At 40.0% G+C, this 23986-nt stretch overlaps 1 pseudogene; it reads left to right on the top strand.

Annotated features, from left to right (window-relative positions):
• The window catches only part of LOC127620572 (membrane-associated guanylate kinase, WW and PDZ domain-containing protein 1-like), a 121761-nt pseudogene that overhangs the window by 56060 nt on the left and 41715 nt on the right, over window positions 1–23986 (top strand).

Genomic DNA, 23986 nt, shown 5'->3' with positions numbered 1-23986 from the left:
AACATATACAATGGCATTATTATAGATTATTGTGGAGGTGAGGGTGTGGTTGAATGGCGATTTGTGAATGGAGCGCGAGACCGGGATATGAGAGCGGTAAGGAGTTACTCCTGTGGCAAATTTTACTAACAGTTGTTCTGTGTTGCGGTGAGAGGCAACAGAGAGATAAAAGGGTGCTGAGAGCCACAGGAGAGGAGTGACACGTGGCATTCTGTGTGTGTTGTTTTGTTGTCAGCACTGAAAAGTGACAAAAGAAACTGAATAAATATGGAGAAAGGAGAATTCACCTGGCTCGCCGCTTCCTCAATTAAGTGAAAAGCTATATGTGCTATTAAAGTGACCTTGAAAACCTGCTTGTGTTGTTTCAAAAGGCTAGTCTGTTAAAAGAAATATTCTCAAATTCTCTAAAAAATTCTCTCATCATTTACTCCCCCTCATTGCCATCCCATATGTGTATGGCTTTTTTTCTTCTGCTGAACACAAATGAAGATTTTTAGAAGAATATCTCAGCTCTGTAGGTCCATACAATGCAAGTGAATGCATTGTGTGTGAAAAGTCAGACACACGCGCGCACACGCACCGGCACGTGTCACTCCACTCTCATTCGATGGCTCTCAGCTCCCTTTTATCGCCTCTCGGGTCGCTCTCTCTCTCCCAAATTGATGCGCTAGTGCACCTTTTCAGGTCTCCCTCTGACATCACTATAACAAGAGACAGGTGTTAGAGATTATTACAACCCTGGTGACAAAATAGCCAATCAACTTTTAGATTCAGGCATCATCTGTCAAACTCACGAAAGTGCATGAGTATTAGATATACAAGCCGGGTAAATAGTATTTTTTTTTAGCATAATCTGATGTAAAGTAGCACAACATTTATTATAAAGTGTTGTCAGAATCAATATTCTTTGTTTATGTTCAGCAGAAGAAAGAAAGTCATACACATCTGCGATGGCATGACGGTGAGTAAATGATGGGAGAATTTTCCTTTTTGGGTGAACTATCCCTTTAAAAGGTTTTCATACATAATATGTCATATTCATCCCTTTAACGGAGGATTTTGAATGCTAAATCATCTATTTACCCTCATATTGCTCAAAGCATTTGTGATTTTTTTCTTTTTTTAATAAGAAATGATTTATCAGAATGTCCAGGCTAATCTTTCCCATACAATGAAAGTGGCTCTAAAAATAACCATAAAATGAGTCCCATGACTTAAGTGCTACATTCAGCATTATACAATATTTTGTGTAAGAAACAGACCGAAATGTAAGTTGTTGTTGTTCACTGAGTTCCCACTGATTTTTAGTGTTTTAGACAGAACTTAACCTGACCAGCCTCTTCTCATCTTCATTGGATTAGGGAACTATTATGGAACCCCTCGTCCAGTCCACATCAGCGCTGATAGCCCCCCCATCACCTACCAGGAGCACCGGAACCTGCTGAGAAACTTCTGCACACGTTGCAAGTCCCTCAGCAACCTAGAGAAAGCGGGTGAAGAGGGGTACAATAGTGAGGAGGACTCAGGTCTGTCAGGTAGGCAGAGCAGTGATGACACAGAGGTATGCTGTGTGTGTTCTGTGTGGACAAGTGGATGTAATGACCAGACCCACTTTGAATTTGCAGATATTTGTATGTAGAGTCCATATGGGCCTGGTAATGACTAACACTGTTTCTTAAACATCCACAACGCAAGGAAGCGATCAGAGACAGGACATTTTGTCAATTTCTGCAGCATCATGCTGAGTAGCTCTGCCCACAATCAAATATCATTGCTCCAAAATCTCGATCCTCATAACTGCATATTTAAACAAAAGAATTATAATATTTTGATTGGTTGTGACAGTGTTACTTCATGCGGCAGTTCTGCGTTTATTGTGGACTAATTAATTGTTTGTTGTTGCAAACTTGTTTCAGACATATTGTAATACATGAAGGTTTATGCTCACCAGCACCAGCAATGATATGATAGTAAAACAATTGAGGTGACAATCTAGAAGCACTTGTATTAAAAGTCTTGACGCTGGCACAGAAAATGTAATAAATATTAAATATTAATGATGTAAATTAGAAAATATATGGTCTATTAAATATTTTGTGGCAAAAATATTTTAAAGATATTAATTAATATTGTATATACAGTATATTGAATTATTTCTTATGTATTTCAAAAATAAATATTAAACATGAGTTATTGAATAAGCAATAAATCATGAAAGGCCATCTATTACAGTGATTTTAACATGTAAGGACTGTTATTAGCCAATTTGTGTGCCTAAATACCTTAACAGTGGTACATTCACTGTAAAATTAGCTAATTGTCTTTACAAAATTCAACTTTCTGTTTCTGTTAAAGTATACATTTAAAATGTACATCTAAACATTTAACTTATGCAAATTGGTAATGCGTCCACCAAAACCTGAGCTGAACAGGCAGTTATTTTAAAAAATTAAGGGTTAAAAACCCTTGTGTTCACAATAATCAAACCAAAAATAATGCTGCCATTTATAATCGTTATTACGGAGAACTGGGCTTCTACTTTAGAATGGACCTCTTGGTTCTCTTGTATTAAGGCAAAAATATGGATGATATGGGTCATACACACACAAAATAGTCAGGTGTTTTTGCCGATACCAACCATTGCTTACATTATACACTGATCAGTCCCAATATTAAAACCACCTGCCTAATACTGTGTAGTTCCCCCTCGTGCCACCAAAACACTGCCAACCCACATCTCAGAAAAACATTCTGAGATGATATTAGTCTCACCACAATTGTACAGAGTGGTTATCTGAGTTTCAATAGACTTTGTCAGCTCGAACCAGTCTGGCCATTCTCTGTTGACCTCTCTGATCAACAATTTTCATCCACAGAACTGCCGCTCGCTGGAAATTTCTTGGAACCATTCTGAGTAAATCCAAGAGACTGTTGTATGTGAAAATCCCAGGAGATCAGCAGTTACAGAAATACTCAAACCAGCCCAACTGGCACAAACAATCATCCATGCCATTATCTAATCAGCCAATCGTGTGGCAGTAGTGCATACAATCAAGCACATATGGGTCTGCAGCTTCAGTTAATGTTCACATCAACTGTCAGAATGAGGAAGAAATGTGATTTCACAATGTGATGTACACAATATTAGGCAGGTGGTTTTAATGATGTGGCTGGCTGGTGTATATTTATTTTATATAAGTTACACCATTATAAATAATAAAATTATTTTAATTACTGTGAAATAATGTCAGCACAAGCAAATAAATACATGCTACAATTGAGTGTGGCTTTAAATGTTCAATCACAAAGATGTTCCAATCTTTCTTTTCTCTTCCAACTCAAAGTGACACATTAACAGAATTGTTTCCAGGCAGATAATACCCAGAAAGCTCCTTTTATCAACCACGATCTGTCTCTGATGTCAGCTCCAAAATGTTCTCTTTCGTCTTAAAAAGCCTACAAAGCCTACCTGTGTGTCTTTATTTTAAGTCTTCCTGTCCTGTATTATTATTCCACATTTGAATCTGAGGAGAATCTGGGAGCACAAAGCACAATATATTAAATTACAAATGCTTCTCACAGCAGTATTCTCACAGATTTTGGATAATTGAATTCATTTTTTCTTTTTTTTTTAATACACAATCAACTTATATTTATGTAAATTACCAGCCATCTTGATTTATGTACAGTAAATGCCAATTACAACAAAAATGTTTCCTATAGTTTAGCTAATAAAATAGTCACAGTTATTGTTGTAACCTCGGGAACGAGACATTGTGTCAAATGAAGTGACACAAGGGGTCTTCTTTGGGAGCCTCGCGTACCTCTGAACTAGAGAAATTGGCAGACAGAATTTGCATGTCCCGCCCTAACATATGGGTATAAAGGGAAGCGGGTGTCTGTTAGTCAGGTTTTTGCACTGAGGAGCCAAGAATAAGGTACGGCCGTTTACAGTGGTAGCTCTAGTGTCGAGGCAGAGGGGACACAAGGGACTCCCTCAGGGAACGGAGGTTACAACAGTAACCGTGATGTTCCCCTTCTGTCACTCACTCGACGTTGTTACGTAAGGTGTCCCGTTCAAAAGCACTAGCCCGTGTTACGTAAACTGCTAACACAGGTGCAAGCAAGCTACCCCAGAAAAGGTTTCACATACAGACCTTAGGTTCCCAGCACCCCTGAGGGGGGAACAGGTGCTACATGACCAGCATGGAAGCAATCCCGGCAGCCACGGCCTTTTCACTCTCTATGTCACTTGCATAGAGTGTGAAGCGGCTGGGGCTATCTTAACGCTATGAAATGCGTTGGGGAAGGCGGTCTTTCCCGATCCTATTCTTTCAGTGGGAAAAGACCCTGGGGAGGCCACATCCTGCCCAGACTAGGGGGAGGTGATATGTGGCTAATACACCACGTGGGTTGTCAAGCCACACATTGGAGCGGCATGGTGGTAGGTGTTATAAAAGGGAAGTCAGGAGAAGGCAGACGGGAGGTGTGGATCCAAATGCAGCTTTATTTATAAAATAATAATAATAATAAACACAGGAACAAATGAAAAGGTCCACGATGGGAAAAGAAACAAAACACGGAAGAACATTGAAGGGCAACACAGGTTGGGAAAACATCCATCAACATACAACGATCGACCGTCACTAAACAAAGAACCAGGGTTTAAATACACAGACACAATGAAGACTGAACGAGACACAGGTGAGAACAATGATGAGTGCAGGCAGTGAGGGAGGCCAGGAATTGTGGGAATTGTAGTTTTTTAGACAAGGACAGTGAACCACGGGGCGGACAACAAGGAAAACGTGACATGGAATGTGATCAGTGACGAGTGAAACAGAAAACATGGGGCAGACAACACAGGAACGTAACAGTAGGTCCTACCTGATGAGGGAGGAGTTCTACAAACACAGCGACCGGGGGCAGTGGGACTACCCAAGGGAGATGCGGGTCCGCCGACAGGGGGACCATACCACGTAAAATACATCACAGGGATTTGCCTGAAGAGGTAATTTAGCCTGTGGAGCACTACCCCAGTACAGAACACTTGTGGATCTAAGTGGGTCTGGTCGCAAATTGCTCCGCTGAATTCGCAGGCCAGAAGGCTAGGGAGAAAGAACATCCAGGAGGCAACGCTTAGTGGCTAACCTGGGAGAGAAAGTGCACTGCATCAACTTGGTGAAGGGCGCTAGGTGCATTACCGAGTTCTACTGGCTCGGACCTGACAAAACATGGGACGAGACTGACTCAACCCTGAGATTGTAAAATCTGGCAAAAGTAGTGGGTATTGCCCAGCCCGCTGCTCTGCAGATGTCTGCTAGGGAGGTGACGTTGGCCAGTGCCCATCGAGAATGCCACACTTCTCGTCGAGTGTGCTCGAACCCGCAAGGGGGTAAGTCAGAGAGATGGCGTCAAAGACCCAGTGAGCTAACCTCTGTTTGGAGACGGTGTTCCCTTTCTGCCGTCCGCCAAAGCAGACAAAGAGTTGCTCAGAACATCTAAAGTTCTATGTGCGGTCCAAATAGATACTCAAAGCACATACTGGACACAGCAACGAAAAGGCTGGGTCTGCCTCCTCAAGGGGAAGCACTTGCAGGTTCACAACCTGATCCCTGAAGGGGGTCGTATTAACCTTGTGCAAGTAGCCCGGTCGCGGTCTCAGAATAACTTGAGTATTTGCCAGACCAAACTCCAGGCAGGTGTCACTGATAGATAGGGTCCAACAACAGTGCTTCTTGCCAACAGGGGTGAGTGGAACAGTGGTGAAACTTCAGCTTGCTGCTGCACAACCGCTCGCCTCTGAAGAAAAAAATCTGACTGACAGACACATGCCCGCTTCCCTTTACCCGTATGTCTGGGGGCGGGACATGCAAAATCTGTCTGCCAATTTCTCATTGGCCTTTTCTCAAGTTTCTCAAGTACGTGAGGCTCCCAAGGAAGACCCCTTGTGTCACTTCATTCGACACAACGTCGAGTGAGTGACAGAAGGGTAAGTCAAATTAGTTTGGCCAAGATGGAGCTTCCCAGCATTCATAAAGACTACAAGCCAGTTGCCTGCACTTTAAACATCATGCAGACCTTTAAGAGGTTGATAGTCATAGACCATCTGAGCCTACTACAGTTTGCCTACCAGGCATGCATTTGTTTGTGTTTTGTTCTGAAATACATAATCCACAGGGCATGGAAGATCCCACTTTGAAAAATATGACATCACTGTCAGGATTATGTTTGTCAGGTTATGCTTTATGTTATGACTTCTACACCATTTTCCCCTCGTAAAACTGTCAGAACTCAAAATGTCCAAAAAGCTCATTTATTAGACTCTCGCTGTGCAATGTATTGTTCTGAAATCCAGGGATGTCTGACGTTAAAACCCCAAAATATTAATAATGAGCAGCAACATTTACACATCAACAATGCCTATTTGGTGTTCAGAAACTTGGTCCACCCAGTCATGCACTCTACCTGGACCAGCCGAGATTTTTAGCGAGATTTTTGGCTAAAGCTAAATTTATAATTGTCAGATTATATTGCAGGTTTGAAATGCTAAACATAATCATGACGAACAGTTCAGTCTTTCTATTTAATATACTAGAGCTTTGTCTATAGCCTACATGGAAAATAGCTGACCGGGAGGGTTACCAAGATTGAACTGAACAGACTTATACCATATCCAACATGATTATTAAAATAGCATCTGCATGTCAGAGTTTATGGTCTTAAACTTTATTATTAGCTCTCACCCCCCTCTTGGTAAACATCAGTGCCTTTAAAGCAGATAAAGTGTGTTAAAATGACACCACAACCCAGTGTGTGTGTGTGTGTGTGTGTGTGTGTGTGTGTGTGTGTGTGTGTGTGTTTACAGCTGGGCCTATGTTTCTAGTGGGAATATGCTAATTACCTTCATACAGAGTGCAGGTTGCAGATGTTCGGGTCCCAGCTGGGTACCTTCATATCCACTTTAACTTAATGAATAGAGTTAGGTGAATTAGGGACAGATTCCATCTAACAGCCCAATCGACATTTTACATTGATGATTTTGGCACCCATTTATATAAATGCTACTATAAATGGAAAGTACTAGTTTTGCCATTTTATTTAACGATATTAAATGACCAATAATAATAGTAATAATTTCTTACATTTATATACTTTAAAATGTTGCAACAGTTGCCATAGTGTGCCAGAACACTCACAACACACCAGCTATCACTGGAAAGAAGGGCCACATCAGTGGAAGTGATGAAACAATTTATATAGGGATTATTAGGCAGCCATGATGAATAGAGGCCAATGGAAAAATTTGCTCAACTCACATTTTTGCTCCACTGATGGTTAGGTATAGGTTTCGGGTTTGGGTTATGGAGTAGTGTTGATAAAATATGGATTCCTATTGACTGAATTAGGCTACATCATTTACAACAAAAAATACACTCACTTTTGGCGCCACACTGTGGACATTTCTCCTCAACGACACTTGCCGGCCGGTGGCACTGGACCCACTCTGCCATCTCATTCGGCAACCAGGAGAGGAACTGCTCCAGCACGACCAGGTTGATGACATCATCAGCATCACTGTCCTCCTTGGCCAGCACCCACTGGCAAACGGCCAACCTCGCTCATCGTTAAGGAGCGGAAACACTGGCGGTGTTCTTCTGGGCTGTGTCTGACCCGTTGCAAGATGGACTTCTTCACACAAAGCTTTTGTGCTGCGATATGGGCTTCCCGGGTCAGCAGCTTCAGAAGATGGACTGCACACTGTTCCAGTGGCCATTTCAGAGCTTCGGCTGTGTGCTCAATGAGCTCAAGGAAGGCATCCTGATCATCTTTAGGCCCAATCTTGGTGAGCAACACGTGGGGGTGTGCTGCTGCCGAGGACAGGGATGCCACCCCTTCCTGGGGTACTGAGCTCTGCAGCACCCACCTGTCCTTCTCCAGGGCCCAAAGGAGCACCTCAAAGTGGTGTTGCTGCTCTCACCAAAGCTCCATAAGTGCCTGGTGTTGGCCCTGGTGAATGCTGGCAAGGGACCTGAAGACTTCCTCCAGCGACGATGACTCCATGACAGCGTATTCTTCGTCTATTCCCGGGTTTCGGCACCAGTGTAATGATATGAGGAATGAGTAAGCGGGAGATGGCAAAACCAACTCAGAGGTACATTTATTTACACACACAAACAAGTTCGCTTTCTGCATTCTTTCTGCGTAACGGTGAAGCTTCATATATAAACACTCAAGAGGGAATAGCATTGCCAACACACACAAAGCTTGTCAGCTGGGGCTCTCTCTCCCTCACTCTCAGGCCTAGCCCCTTTTATTTCCCTCATCTCTCACTGTGCATAAAGAAAGAGCAATTACCAGCAATTAATCTCAGGTGAAAACCCTCACCACTTCCTCTCTTCCCAGATGAACGCTCGACCACGCCCACGCCTCCACACACTGTATAACTGACCATGCATCCAGACAACCAATGTTCCCCATATTGCTCTGCTCATGGTCTGTTCTGTCAATATTTCATGTCCATGTACAGTGGTAAGATAAAGTATGTGAACTCTTTGGAATTAGCTGTTTTTCTGCATTAATTGATCATAAAATGTGAAATCATATTTATCAAAGTCACAAGTATATACAAACACAATGTGCTCAAGCTAACACAAAAACAATTATAAACTTTTATGTCTTTATTGAACACATCCCATTAAAAATTCATAGTGCTGTGGAAAAAGTAAGTGAACCCTGGGATTTAATAACTGGTTGGTCCTCCTTAGGCAGCAATAACCTCAACCAAGTGTTTCCGGTAGCTGCGGATTAGACCTGCACAACGTTCAGAAGAAATTTTGGACCATTCTTCCTTACAGAACTCCTTCAGATCAGCCATATTCTTAGGATGTCTGGATTGAATGGCTCTCTTGAGGTCATTCCACAGCATCTCTATTGGGGTTAGGTCTGGGCTCTGAATAAGCCACTCAAAAAGGTGGATTTCCTTTTTTTGAAGCCATTCTTTAGTGGATTTACTTTGATGTTTAGTGTCATTGTCCTGCTGCATCACCTAACGTCTACTGAGCTTCAGGCGGCATACAAACACCCTGACATTATCCTGTAGGATATCTTAGAAATTTGGGAAATATTTTTTCCTCAATGATTGCAAGCGGTCCAGGCCCGAAGCAGCAAAGCAGCCAAAATCATGATTTTCCCTCCACCGTTGATCACTGTTAGTATGATGTTTTAATGTTGATATGTGGTGCCCTTTTTACACCATATGTAGTGCTGCGTGTTCTTTCCAAACAATGCAACCTTAGTTTCATCAGTCCACAAAACATTTTCCCAGTAGCATTGTGGAGTGTCAAGGTGGTCAACTTAAGGCATGCAGAAATGTTTCGTGCCATGGACACCAATTCTGTTAATGTTTTCTGTATAGTAGGCTCATGAACATAGATGTTAACCAGTTCCAATGATTTCTTCATTTCTGTCACTCTTGGGTTAATTTTTTACCTCATTGATCATTCTGCGGTGTGACCTTAGAGTCAGCTTGGCTGGATGGCCACTTCTAGAGAGAGTAGCTAATAGTACTAAATCGTCTCCATTTATATACAATTTGTCCAACTGTGGACAGATGAATATCTAAGCTCTTCAAAATAACTTTCCAAATAACAAATAACTTTTTAATAAATCTTTCCAGTTTTTTGCAAAACAACAATTTCTTGATCTTTGGTCTTCTGAAATCTTTTTTTGTGAGGCATGGCACACGTCAGCAGATGGTTCTTGTGAATAGCAAGCTCAAAATGTTTGAGTGCTTTTTTGATGTCAAAGTAGCTCTAACCCACACTTCCAGTTCTCATTTCATTAATTTTTTCCACAGCACTATGAATATTTAATGGTATTTGTTCAATAAAGAGAATAAAGTTTATACTTGTTTTTGTATTGTTAGCTTAAGCACATTGTGTTTGTCTATACTTCTGACTTTAATGAAGATGAAATCACATTTTATGCCAATTAATGCAGGAAACCAGCTAATTCCAAAGGGTTCACATATTTTTCTTGACACTGTAAGTATTTCTTTGGTAAGTATGTATTTTCTCATGGAATAAGTGTGGTCCACTTCAAGTCAAAGTTCATTTTGCGATAATGACTGGTTGGCTGTACATTATCCCTAACATAGACTTAACATATTCTAGCAATTTTATAATAAGTAGTGACAAATTGGATTAGTAATTCAACCTTAGTTTCAACCAGCCTTACAGTTTGTCAGAAGTTTAGACTTCAAGCCAAAACTGTCCAGTCAACTCTTTCATAACTTCACTTGGGTTTTGTCTGTCTGTGCACTTTTGTCTGCTCTGAGTCTCTTCACCCCATGGGCAGTGGCACAGATGACAGCGGCATCGATCACAGCATGACATTGAAGCCAATCAACAGAGGAGGTTTACATACCCATCTGTCCCTATGGATTAAATGTGCTGGTCCTTCCCTTAGATGCTGATCCTGCTTACTTCTCAGAGTTGACACTGAAGTGATTTCCTTTAGACAAAGAGTGAGGAGCCTGAACTTCAGTTGATGTTACAATCTTGCTGTTTCTTTTTAGCTGAAAGGAAATTATTTGCCACGTTCACACCAACATAATAACATGGGAAATCTACATGCTGCTTCCGAATGTTGCGTTTTTGCTCTAAAATATTTTTTTGAATGGTTAGGTTTAGGTTTGTAGTTTGGGTTAGGGAGTAGGGTTATTAAAATATGCATTCCTATTGACTGTATTAGGCTAGATCAATTACAACTAAAAATATATATAAAAAAAAAAAACAACAACTCACTTTTGGTGCCACCTTGTGGACATTTTACTTCACAACACTTCCAGCTTCGGCTACTGGGAGCAGTAGTTCGTGTTTTGGGTGTTAGTTATTTTTTTGTAATACAGGTGACAAGAGAAACTTTAATCATCTGTCAATTTGGTAGTAAACCAACATCTAAAAATGTTAATCTGCTGTTTTTAAACTACCTTGCATTTCTTATTACTGCATTAAAAACTAGTTATTCTGCTTGGTTCCATTTACACTATACTGATTTAATGAAAATTAGTCTTTGAATCTTTTGGAAGTGAATTTGGCCATGAAATGAGGATGTTATTCCCTTAAATAACCAAACTGTGTGTACGGAATGGGATTAAACCCTCTGCAGTAGTACAAACATGGTCGTTCACAAACACACAATGCTTGTAGAAAATATATAATGGCAATGCACGATGGTTTTATTTTCTTTCTGGCTTTTTATATCATGCATCTAATAGAAAATAAACCCAATAATTATTTAATGGATAAGAAAATTCTAGCTTTCTGTCAGAATATACTTTGTGTTTCAGTTAGCCGTTTCATTACAAAAGTTTCTCATTTTCTCTGTATTGGTGTTTAGGTGGTTTGGCCAGGGCGAGCAGTTCTCCTGCCCCCACTTCATCCCCCAGCCAATCACGTGCCCTGGGGAATGGGGTCGGACACCGTAGAAGTGCACGAGTGACAGGGTCTGAAAGCTGGGGAATGATGTGCAGTGACTCAGGGAATCCCTACTTCAAAGAGTAAGAATATTAATGATCAGTATATGAAAAATATGTCCTTAAAGGGATAGTTCACCCAAAAAAGGACAAATGCTCATAATTTACTCACACTCATGCCATCCCAGATGTGTATTACTTTCTTTCATATGCTGAACACAAACAAAGATTTTTAGAAGAATTTTTGAGATCTGTTTGTCCACACAAAGCAAGCGAATGTTGGGCAGAACTTTGATGGTCCAAAAATCACAAAGGCAGTATAAAATTATTCAGAAAACTCCAGTGATTTAATCCATGTCTTCAGAAGAGATATGATAGGTGTGGATGAGAAACAGGTCAATATATAAGTCCTTTTAAACATAAATATCCACTTTCACTTTAACTATAAATCTCCACTTTCACTTTCAACATTTGAAAATAAAAAATACTTTTAAGGTGCACTCTGTCATTTGTGGGTGTGCCGAATCTCAGTTGCCTCCATGTCTGAGACCATCAATCCGCGCATCTTATCACATGGCTTGTTGAATGCGTTACCGTGGAGACATAGCTCGTGTGGAGGCTCACACTGTTCCCTGCGTCTTTACTCGCTGAGCTACCCAGGCTCCCTTAAATGTCCACAACACTTTAAAGATAACATGCATACTGTCATAAATTTCCTTGAGACACAATCTTAAGGGAATTGTCCTTAAAAATCTCTCCTCCGTAGTAGCCCTCCAATTGCATTTGTGATTGCATATTCCTCACTGTTTATCAAAATTTATCATATGGCATTAGAAGACTTGGAATATAGCACATCAAATCGTAAAACTATGGTGATTTTTTTCTTTGGTCGTTTTGGGAGCTAGACAGCCCAAAGACCCATTCACTTCCATTGTATGGAAAAGAGCAGCCTGGACATTTAGAAAGAAAGTCATACAACATGAGAGTGAGTAAACGATGACAGAATTTTCAGTTTTGGGTGAACTATCCCTCTAAGTGTGTTAGTGAATTTGCCCAACTGTTTTCTTACAGACAAGTAGTGTTGATTAACTGACTTTCCTATATCACAACACTGACATCTTGTGGTATGTGTTTGTCCTGCAGTCCTCAGCTAAACCCATCCTCTTGGCTTAACCACCAAACTCACAGCAGAGAGAATGTCTGCATGACTGAATGTAAGATTTTACTCATCTATTCTATTCTATTCTATAGCTTTTTGGCTGGTCAGTTTTGTTCAGATTCAGGTCATTCAACAGTTTTATGTCAAATATTTTATACACAGTACATGCAGTAGTTGTTTATAAATAAACTATTCTTATAAATAATAAGGACTATTTTAACAATTCTAATTGCTACACTAGCCCTGCAGACAAATTTGCATATTTATGTCATTTTTGTGTTTTTATTTTTATGGAGCTACATTAGGCTAAATATTTGGTATCAGGGTTATTTTCCTGTGTCCTTTAGTGATTTATTGGGAGGAGTATAAACAGCTCAGCTCTGGTCTCTCTGGCAGTGGCAAGGAATAGGAGGAGTCCATCATAAACAATTCTGCACACACTTTATTTACATTTATGCATTTGGCAGATGCTTTAATCCAAAGCGCTTACAGTGCACTTATTACAGGGACAATCCCCCTAAAGCAACCTGGAGTTAAGTGATTTTCTCAAGGTGGCTGTGGGGATTGAACTGGCAACCTTCTGCTTTCTAGTTCTGTGCTTTAGCCCACTACCTAATACACACACATTAGCCCACCATCACACACACATACTTTAAATATATATTATATACATATAGAATTTCAACATTTCAGGACTCTAAAAGCTAGCAATAAATGAGCGTGTCTAACACAGGCTGGTAAATAGCATAACTAATATTCTTATTTTACGGTAGTGTAAGGAAACTACCAAATATTATTTAATAAGTTCAGGAGAAAGTGGCCAACAAAAGGTTTCAGCCCAGCAGTCTGTTAGAAATACAGTTTATGAATTCATCATTGATAAATGTAGAGGGCGGTATAACTACACATATTTCACATTTGAGGGGTGAGAGGGTCATAATGGCTTCTAAATACTTGCGTGCTTTAGTTGTGTTTTTATATTTTGGGAGAAATGCTATGGTACAATACTACAATGTTTTGTGTGACTCCACTGTTCTACGTGTTCTATATAAACATTTGGACGGACTTGGACATGCGAATACATTTCTGTCGCTTCTACTTCAATTTAACCTTTTCCATTACATTCGCGTCTCCTTAATAAAATGCCATATATATTTTTTCTCTTCTAGTGCAATGCTCGACTTTGCACCATCGATCTTTTGTAAAATCAAGCATTTTCACTTTTTTCCATGAGTCTGGCTGTCAGTTGAGCATCATTCTCTCTCTCTCTCTCTCTCTCTCTCTCTGTTGTTTTCTACTTTTTAGTGGTAGAGTTTACAGATCAGCCAAGTGAATTGAAAGGCTTCACTGTTCACACTCGTCTGTGTAAGGGCCGACGAGGCTTTGGCTTTAACATTGTGGGCGGCAGCAGGCCGAGGGAGTTCCTGCAGATTTATAGCATCACTCCTGGAGGACCTTCAACACTTAACATAGGTAACCAGCTACCCATATCACACTTCACATGACTACTGCGCTAGAGCACTATGGTTAACCCGTAACCATAGACCCAACCCTACCCCAATCCTTACCCTAACCCTTAACCCCTAAACTTAATCATACCTCAACCTCAGTAGCAGCAAATGTGAATCTTGTGAGAATTTTGCAGAACAACATGTAGTTACACAATAAATACAGTTGAAGTCAGAAGTTTACATACACCTTAGCCAAATTCATTTTAACTCAGTTTTTCACAATTCCTGACATTTAATCATAGAAAGCATTCCCTGTCACAGGTCAGTTAGGATCACTACTTTATTTTAAGAATGCGAAACGTCATTGGGCCTGGGTAGCTCAGCTCAGCCCTGGAGTCGTGAGTTCAAATCTGAGTGACTCCAGTCAGGTCTCCTAAGCAACCAAATTGGCTCATTTGCTAGGGAGGGTATAGTCACATGGGGTTACCTCCTCGTTGTCACGATGAGTGGTTCTCTCTCCCAATGGGGCATGTGGTAAGTTGTGCATGCATCGTGTAGAATAGCATGAGCCTTCATATGCTGTGAGTCTCCGCAGTGTCATGCCATTTGATAAGATGCGTGGATCTTGAAAAATATTAAATATAGAATGTGAAATGTCAGAATAATAGTAGATAGAATAATTTTTTTCTGCTTTTATTTCTTTCATCACATTCCCAGTGGGTCAGAAATTTACATACACTTTGTTATTATTTGGTTGCATTGCTTTTAAATTGTTTGTACTTTTTGGCAGCCTTCCTCAAGCTTCTCACAATACGTTTCTGGAATATTTGCCCATTCCTCCAGACAGAACTGGGGTAACTGAGTCAGGTTTGCAGGCCTCCTTGCTCACCACACACTTTTTCAGTTCTGCCCACAATTCTTCTATCAGATTGAGGTCAGGGCTTTTTGATGGCCACTCCAATACCTTGACTTTGTTGTCCTTAAGCCATTTTGCCACAACTTTGGAAGTACTCTTGGGGTCATTGTCCATTTGGAAGACCTGTTTGCGACCGAGCTTTAACTTCTCGGCTGATGTCTTGAGATGTTACTTCAATATATCCACACAATTTTCCTTCTTCATGATGCCATCTATTTTGTGAAGTGCATCAGTCCCACCTGCAGCAAAGCACCCCCACAACATGATGCTGCCACCCCCATGCTTCACAGTTGGGATGGTGTTCTATGACTTGCAAGACTCACCCTTTTTTCCTCCAAAAATAACGATGGTCATTATGGCCAAAGATTTTGATATTTTTTTCATCAGACCAGAGGACATTTCTCCAAAAAATTAAGATCATTGTCCCCTTGTGCACTTGCAAACTCTAGTCTGACTTTTTATGGCAGTTTTGGAGCATGTCAATATAGGGCTTGTTTTACTGTGGATATAGATACTTGTCTACCTGTTTCCTCCAGCAGCTTCACAAGGTCCTTTGCTGTTGTTCTGAGATTGATTTGCACTTTTTGCACCAAACTATATTCATCTCTAGGAGACAGAATGAGTCTCTTTCCTGAGCAGTATGATGGCTGCGTGGGCCAATGGTGTTTATACTTGCGCACTATTGTTTGAACAGATGAACATGGTACCTTCAGGCATTTGGAAATTGCTCCCAAGGATGAAACAGACTTGTGGAGGCCCACAATTTCTTTTCTGAGGTCTTGGCTGATTTCTTTTGATTTTCCAGTGATGTCAAGAAAAGAGGCACTGAGTTTCAAGGTAGGCCTCAAAATAAATCCACAGGCACACCTCCAGTTCAGTACATATCCTATCAGAAATTACGGTAATTGGCTAATTGTCTGAAGGCAATTTTCCAAGCTGCTTCAAGGCACAGTTAAGTTAGTGTATGTAAACTTCTAACCCACTAGAATTGTGATTTAGTCAATTAAAAGTGAAACAATCTCTCTGTAAACAATTGTTGGAAAATTGCTCATGTCATGCACAATGTAGATGTCCTACACTACTTGCCCAAACTATAGTTTGCTAATATGAAATGTGTGGTGTGGTTAAAAAATGAGTTTTAATGACTTAAACCTAAGTGTATGTAAACTTCTGACTTCAACTGTACATTGTATTGTATGTATTCTAAAGTTAGTAAATAGTAGTTAAAGACACCTAATATAAAGTGGGACCTGTAAGAGTAGCATGCAAGTATCTCATATGACTCATTATATCTGAATCACTATATTCCAGTTCTTGTAAGGCTGTTCCTGTAGCTCAACTTGAAGGACATGACACTAGTAATTACAAAATCATGGGTTTGATTCCAGGGGAAACACATACTGATAAAAATTTATACCTTAAATGTATTCTGAGTCACTTTGGATAAAAGTGTTATACAATAGTTTTGTGTGAAAAAAATACAAAAACCAATGTTATTGTAAAATAATTTACTGCATATACATATTGCCTTTTGGACTAAGACAATTACATTTGAGGTTATTTATGATTCCAGTTAAAGAGCAGTAAAATGCTTTAAATGGAGAAGCACATTTTGACTTGTTAGGGTAAATATATTAAAATGTATTCAAACATTTAAATAAAGACAATTATAAGGTGGTTTGCAGTCCCACACAGCATGCAAGTTTGTGTAATGTTAGAGGATTGAACTGGATATAGGTTGCTGAACTCTCTCTATAATTCTTTCTTTCCCACTGTGGATTAGTGTTGTGATTGTGTGATCCTGTGGAGCAAATATCTCCCTCTAAACCTAATGGCATGCATGAAGTAATCCAACTAACACTCTCTCTCTCTCTCTCTCTCTCTCTCTCTCTCTCTCTCTCTCTCTCTCTCTCTCTCACACACACACACACACACACACACATATACAGGCATTCCTACATGTACTTGTATGGTCTCTCTTTCCTTTCTTCTCTCTCACCTCATAGACCATTTAGTTTCACACTGCATTTTTTATGTAGATCTTGCACAGATATACTGTAAATTCTCACCAGCTGCATTCTAAAAGCTTGGTCACATGCCACTTTGAATCAAAGCATTTTGCATATGATAATGTCTCCATTATCATATGTAAAATGCTTATGATTCTCTAAACTATACTAGATGGCCCACTAGGACACACAAAATTATAGAAAGCCTAGCAAATTTTGTTGGTACAATGGTAGAAATGGGCGCACATAGATTTTTGCCCATTATCCATTTGCTTATTGCTCATTTAATGAAAAGGCACATTTTGTTCAGGTCAAATGGAGTAACCTTAAGAAAACTTATGATATTTGACTTTTTATAATTTTCTACATATTTGAAAATCGTTTAAAATATTTATTGCTTTGAAAAATAAGTTTGAAATTGTATTTTTATTTTTTATTAATAATTACATTTTGTAAATGTGTGTTCAAGGTGCAAGGAAAGTGTTTTAGTACCTTTTACTCAATGGTTATGTCACTTGACATTTAATAAATCATTAAATCAAACATTTTAAAGGGGTCATGACATACTCTTTTTTTATTTATTATATATATATGCATATATATATATATATATATATATATATATATATATATATATATATATAATTGTGTTATCTTCCCTGAGGTCCACTGAAGTATTTATTTTTATTTTTAATTTTTTTGCACCAAAACATAAATAAGCAATATAGCGACGTTCCATTAAAGCCAGAGGTGACCCAGTAACAGGAGTGAGCAAGTATTAAACTCATAAAGCAAGAGTCCTTGAATGCAGCGTATAGATTAAAAATGTCTTTATTATATTCCACTAATTACGATACACTACAATTGTTCAGGTTCACAGTTCCAGAGGTTTCCATAAGTCCAAACTCACAAATATCCACACTGTTCTCCTCTTAGTTCTCAATACATATCAAACAGTCACACATTTTCTCCACCACCCACCATCATATGATACCATTATGGTTATGATTACACTTACATTTACAGTTTCGATTGCTGTTACGGTCAAAAACGGCATGTTTCCCTAATCACCAAGGCACCTGACTTCCATTACCCAGGTGCTGCTTTTATCCTTGGTTACATTCCCACAATGCCACCCAAAAACAGTACGCCAATAAAGTTCAAATAGTAAAATGTCTCCAAGTAATATATGATAAACTGTCTCTGGCCCTTTGTTTGAAACGCTTATTTTTGGGCTAAGCATCTTCCTGCACACTTTCTGCAGGAAAATGCTCTCTAGAAAGTTTTAAACGATAATATGTTGGTGAATGGTGAGACACCCGGTGAGCCACTTGATTTTTAACAAAGAGTCACTTGTGGCTCGCAAGCCATAGGTTCCCGACCCCTGGTCTAGAGAAGGTGTACTGTGTAAGTCTCCTTTGATGTAGATCAGTGTTTCCCAAACTGGGTACGCGAGGTGACAATGGGGGTACACAAATAGACACCTGAGAAGCAATCAATAGGTGTGTAGGGCACAAGCTTCAGCAAAGTCAACGAATATGAAAAAATCCTGCACACATTTTATTAAGCTTATTAAGCAACGTTCGAGTGACCGAAACGTTGCTTAATAATCTTAATAAAATTTTATAATTTCATCACAGTCTAAAATAACATTCAAACACAGTTCAGGTTTTTCTCACTGGCAAAAATAATTTTGTTTAAATTTATTTATATTACAGTTTAAAATGTAATTTGTATTTAAGGTTAGATGTATAGGGAGTTTTGATTCTGATGGTATAAGTTCATAAGATTTGATGGCAGGAGTCAGACATCCGGTGTGGCTAAATAGTTTTCCACAATCACAAGCAGTACTCTTCACTCACATTTGCTCGCACACTAGAGACTTGGTTTTACATCGTAGCATGATGTTTTTTCATCAAATGAGCTCAACCTTGCTAATAGTGTCAAATCTGACATAAAAAAGCAGTTTGAGCTGACAACGCAATTGCACATCTACTTACCCATGGGCGGCTGTGGCTCAGTTGTTAGAGTGGGTCGGCTACCAATCGCAGGGTTGGTGGTTTGAATCCTGGCCCACACGGCTCCACACGCCGAAGTGTCCTTGGGCAAGACACTGAACCCTGAGTTGCTCCCAATGGCAGGCTAGCGCCTTGCATGGCAGCTCTGCCGCCATTGGTGTGTGAATGTGAGTGTGGATGGGTGATTGGGACACAGTGTAAAGCGCTTTGGTAACCTCTAAGGTTAATAAAAAAGTGCTATATAAGTGCAGACCATTTACCACTTACCCATAATGCTCTAAGTCGGCTGGCAGTGCCATACCTACAATGATGTGCAATTCCAAACGCTGTTCTTGCGTACCCGCGACATGATGAGTGGGGAGTTTTCAAGTTATGCAGTAATATTATATCTAGCATGCCCAATATAACATAAAAAAAAACGTGCACAAATTGTTGTTTTACAAAGATAATTTTCTTAAATATACATATTTTCAAAATACCTTGTGTAAATGTTATCTATGTGTTAGGGAGGGTGTACGTGAAAGGATGTTGAATGTTTGGAGGGGTATGCCACTGTAAATGTTTCGGAACCAATGGTGTAGATGATTCTATGAGGACCCAAACGCAGAGTTCAAAACCCCAAAATACTTTTTTAACCAAAACAATCTTCCATGAGGCGGAAAACATAAACAGTCTCAAAGGGGACAAAGGGTTATCCGTGCTGTGGCAGAAGGGAACAGAGAACCAGGACCGACCGGACCAGGCTACGGGAACATGGATTCAGGATTGAATGGAACACAGGAAAAAATAAACGACCGGATCAGGCCACGGGAACATGGATACAGGACTGACTAGATAACAACACGAACTGTCACTGGACAGCGTACACGAGGAGTCTAAAATAGTGAGATGTCAAGCAGGTTAATATAGGGCAGGTGAGACTAATGAAACAATAAGAAGGCGGGGTGTGATGTAAGACATAGAAGCACATGGCGAAACAGAAACAATAACAAAGCTCCGTTTTCTCACAAGAAGACACTTGTGTGAGAGTTCGGCCACACATACACCCGACACTTTACTGAAGTGACCGAACCTCAGCACAAACATTAAGACAGATTTGCACATAGATTATTGATGCGAGTGCATGCAGCCAAGATGACACAAGCATGATGCACCTATGTCAGTAGCAGACAGACAAGGAGTATGAATGTCAGGACCAAGACACCATACTTCAGACACGAAGAGCGTGCGGCTGGGAATAAAATAGGGACCGCATGCTAACACGAAGACAGACATGGGCGGATAATGCTAAGGCCCTGCCAGACCAAAACCAAGACTGACAAAGAGACGGGGCCATGACAGAATCTCCCATGGCAGATGAGGCCCATCTCTTTTGTCCTCTTCACCTCTCTGACTGTGCCATTGCCAGTGCCAGTGGGTGGAACCAAGGGTGCGACAATGTAAAAGTAGGCGTTGATGACTTGCTGTAGAGGTTGTCTATTGCTGACTTTTTGGTCCTTGTGATGCCACAAAATCCACTAATTCCCCCAATTTTTTTTGCAGATTGGTTTAAAATTCTATTGAAGAAAAAGTTTTGAGTTCTCAAATTTACAGTATGTTTTTATAATAGAATGACCTCCTATATGTCAAAAGATCAAGAAAAATGTGTTACCTCATGTCATGACTCCTTTAAGAGTATTAAACACTCCATCTCTTGCCCTTTCCAGCGGACATTCTGGTGTACATCAATGATAGCTGTGTGCTGGGATTCTGTCACAAGCAAGTAGTGGAAATGTTGAAAACCATCCCAGTGGGTCATAACGTGGACTTTGTGGTCCGTAGGGGCTACCCCATGCTCTATAACTCTGACGGCAGTCCTAAGATGCCCCATCATAGGCTACCTCCACCGACCACCACCCAACCCCAGGCCCAAGCTCCTCTCCCTCATGCTCATCAACACTTCATCCACAATGGACCTATGTGGTCGGATTTCGAGAGGTCTTCAAGAAAGCTCAGAGTCCGGGCATCAAGATTGAGTCTGGATGCTAATGGTAATTCACCTCCTTATGGTTCACCACCAAGGCAGCCATCCTCATACCAGTACTCTAATGGGTTTGGAAGTGAATATTTGAGACCACCACGCTCTGCAAGAGGGATCAGGAGGCTACAGAATGCAGAGCTGGCCAGCCAGAGTGACAGTGAGGTGGTGTCTGCAATTGGATCACACAGGTGATATTATGAATCTAGCATGGAAATTCACATTTGTCTAAGTTGGCCTTTTCAGCATAGATGCCTTTTCGGGAGCATGGTCTTTTATATACGCAATGTCTATCTGTTTCCTCACAGGGCCTCTTCTGTCCGCAACCACAACAATAACTCCCTCTCTACTCCTCCACCTCTCCGTCTGTACTCTGGTAAATCGTCTGAAAGTGACCTTTCCTCGTATACTCCAACGCCGCCTGTATCACGATTGCCTCTACCCCACACAGAAGCAAGTCCAGGTCCTGTCTGCTTCTCTCCTGGAGGCGGAAGACGCTACTCCCATCTCCGAAAACCCCAGCATGCAGTGCTAACCCCACCTAGCAGTGCCCATTCAGACGGGCCTTACTTCACCTTCAACGGAACAACAAGTGCCAGCAGTGGCAGCCCCAACAGCAGCATCCCGTCTCCTGGAGCGATGAGTGCTATCATTGGGAGTGGATTTGGGGGCTTGCCTGCAGGTGGGGAACTTGTCCCTGTTGCCTTGGCTAAGTGTGAGAGGGGAAGCAATATGGGGTTCAGTGTCACGGCAGGAGGACATGGAGGTCGACAGACACTTGTGAAGAAAGTCTGGGACCACCGACAGTGTAATAGACTACAGTCTGGAGATGCCATTGTCAAGATCAATGGAGCAGATGTACAGAGTCTCAGCTTTGCACAGGTAAAGTGAAAGAGATAACTGTATTCAATAATTTCTCCTAATTTAACCAGCAATTGTTATCTTAAAGGGATAGATAAACTCTCTCATCATTTATCATTTACCCTCATTCTATCCCAGATATGTGAGACTTTATTTCTTCTGCAAAACACACACGGAGATGTAAAAAAGAATTTCTCAACTCTGCAGGTCCATACAATGCAATTGAATGGTGACAAATCTTTGAAGCTCCAAAAAGAACAAAGGCAGCATAAATGTAATCCATAAGACTCCAGTTGTTTAATCCATGATTTCAGAGGTGATCTAATTGGTTTCTGGTAAGAACAGACCAAAATATAACTTCTTTTTCACTGGACGTACATCTTGACATCTGGAGTCTATAGCACGATCATGATTTAAAGCTCTATTGCACTTCCTAGTGTTTGACACATGCGCAGAGCACTACATGACGTTAGGAAGTGAACTCGAGCTTGAAATCATGATTGCCAAGGAGACTGCTGATGTCATGATTTATAGTAAAAATACATTCTTTTTTGGTCTGTTCTCATCCAAAACTGATTGCATTGCTTCAGAATACATGGATTAAACCACTGGAGTCTTATGGATTACATTTGCAGCCTTTATGTGCTTTCTGGAGCTTGAAAGTTTTGGTCACCATTCACTTTCAAGGTATAGACAATCTTCATTTGTGTTCTGCAGAAGAAATGAGGGGATGGCATGAGGGTGAGTAAATGATGAAAGAATTTTTACATGTAGGTAAACTTCCTTTAAGGATCTATTTCTACCAGATCTATACCCTAAATTTGTTTTGATGGTGTAACCTTATGGGTCAAATTTGTTCATACACATTAACAGGGTTGGGAACAATAATTTTAGATTTTTGTTTTTTTGGCCTTATTACATACAGTATACTCTGTCTTAAATGTGTTCAGTAACATATTCAGAATACTTTTAGAATACATATTTTTAAGGCAAGGCAAAATTGGAAGAATTACATATGATATGTAATTATCATCTTAACTGAAATGCTACATCTCCACTATTAACACCTAAGTGAATCTGAATAGCTAGTTTCTTTAAATTAGATGTGGAGTTGGACACAGATTTTTTTCTTTACAGAAGGCAGAAGATAAGCTGAAGGCAGTTTGTGGTCAACTACAATATTTTAATATTTTAACAACATTTTAATCTTCTTCTTAGCCCATTATTTGATTGGACTGACAAAGACTAATACATTTTGACACACAATTACATAAGAAATGCAAATAAACTGTATTTATTTTTGAGACGTTAACTGGATGCCCCTGCAGGAATTAAACAAAATAGTGAGTTCATGTGTCACCAATTTAGTATATTAATGATTTGAACCTTTTGGTGACTGCGGTCTACTGTTTTCAAATGAACCCGATTTGTTTTGAATCAGCGACCGTGGCAACACTGCTGCAGCAGGTCTAATGGAAGAGAGAGCAAGTGTGTAGCTTGCGCTTGTGTGCTGTTTAATATACAGTTTCTTACTTGATTGACTATTTGTTTTTTCTTTAACATCTGCCCTATTTTGTGTTCATATTGAGAGAAGTATGCTTGTAAATGTAACAGGGGCTGAATACAATGACTTTATTTTTGTATTCTGAATATTTAATGTTATGTAATACAGTATGTTACATAGTATTTTTGAGTTTAATAAAACCAGTGCATTTAATTTAATGTTAACCTAAAAATGTGCTTCATAACCACATTAGGCATATTTTTAGGTTAATTTGTTTTTCAGTGCAGTGTCAATTAATTCATGTTTTCATGTGATTTAAGGTCCAAAGGATTTTGCAAGAACATACTAAAAAAGGGGAAGTTATTCTACTAGTTTACAGAGGGGGTAAGTTATATGTTCACCCATTACTTTACATACAGAGGGGTTCAAACATCAATCTGTTGAGCACAAAAGAAGATAAAAAAAAAATTACATTAATGTAAATGATGACTTGTGTCCACAGAGGAAAGAAAGTTATACAGGTTTGGAACAGCATTAGGATGAGTAAATAATAACAGAATTTTAATTTTTGG

The sequence above is a fragment of the Xyrauchen texanus genome, chromosome 27, assembly GCF_025860055.1.
Source record: "Xyrauchen texanus isolate HMW12.3.18 chromosome 27, RBS_HiC_50CHRs, whole genome shotgun sequence".
Lineage (NCBI taxonomy): Eukaryota > Metazoa > Chordata > Actinopteri > Cypriniformes > Catostomidae > Xyrauchen > Xyrauchen texanus.
This window is presented reverse-complemented; position numbering and strand designations above follow the sequence as displayed.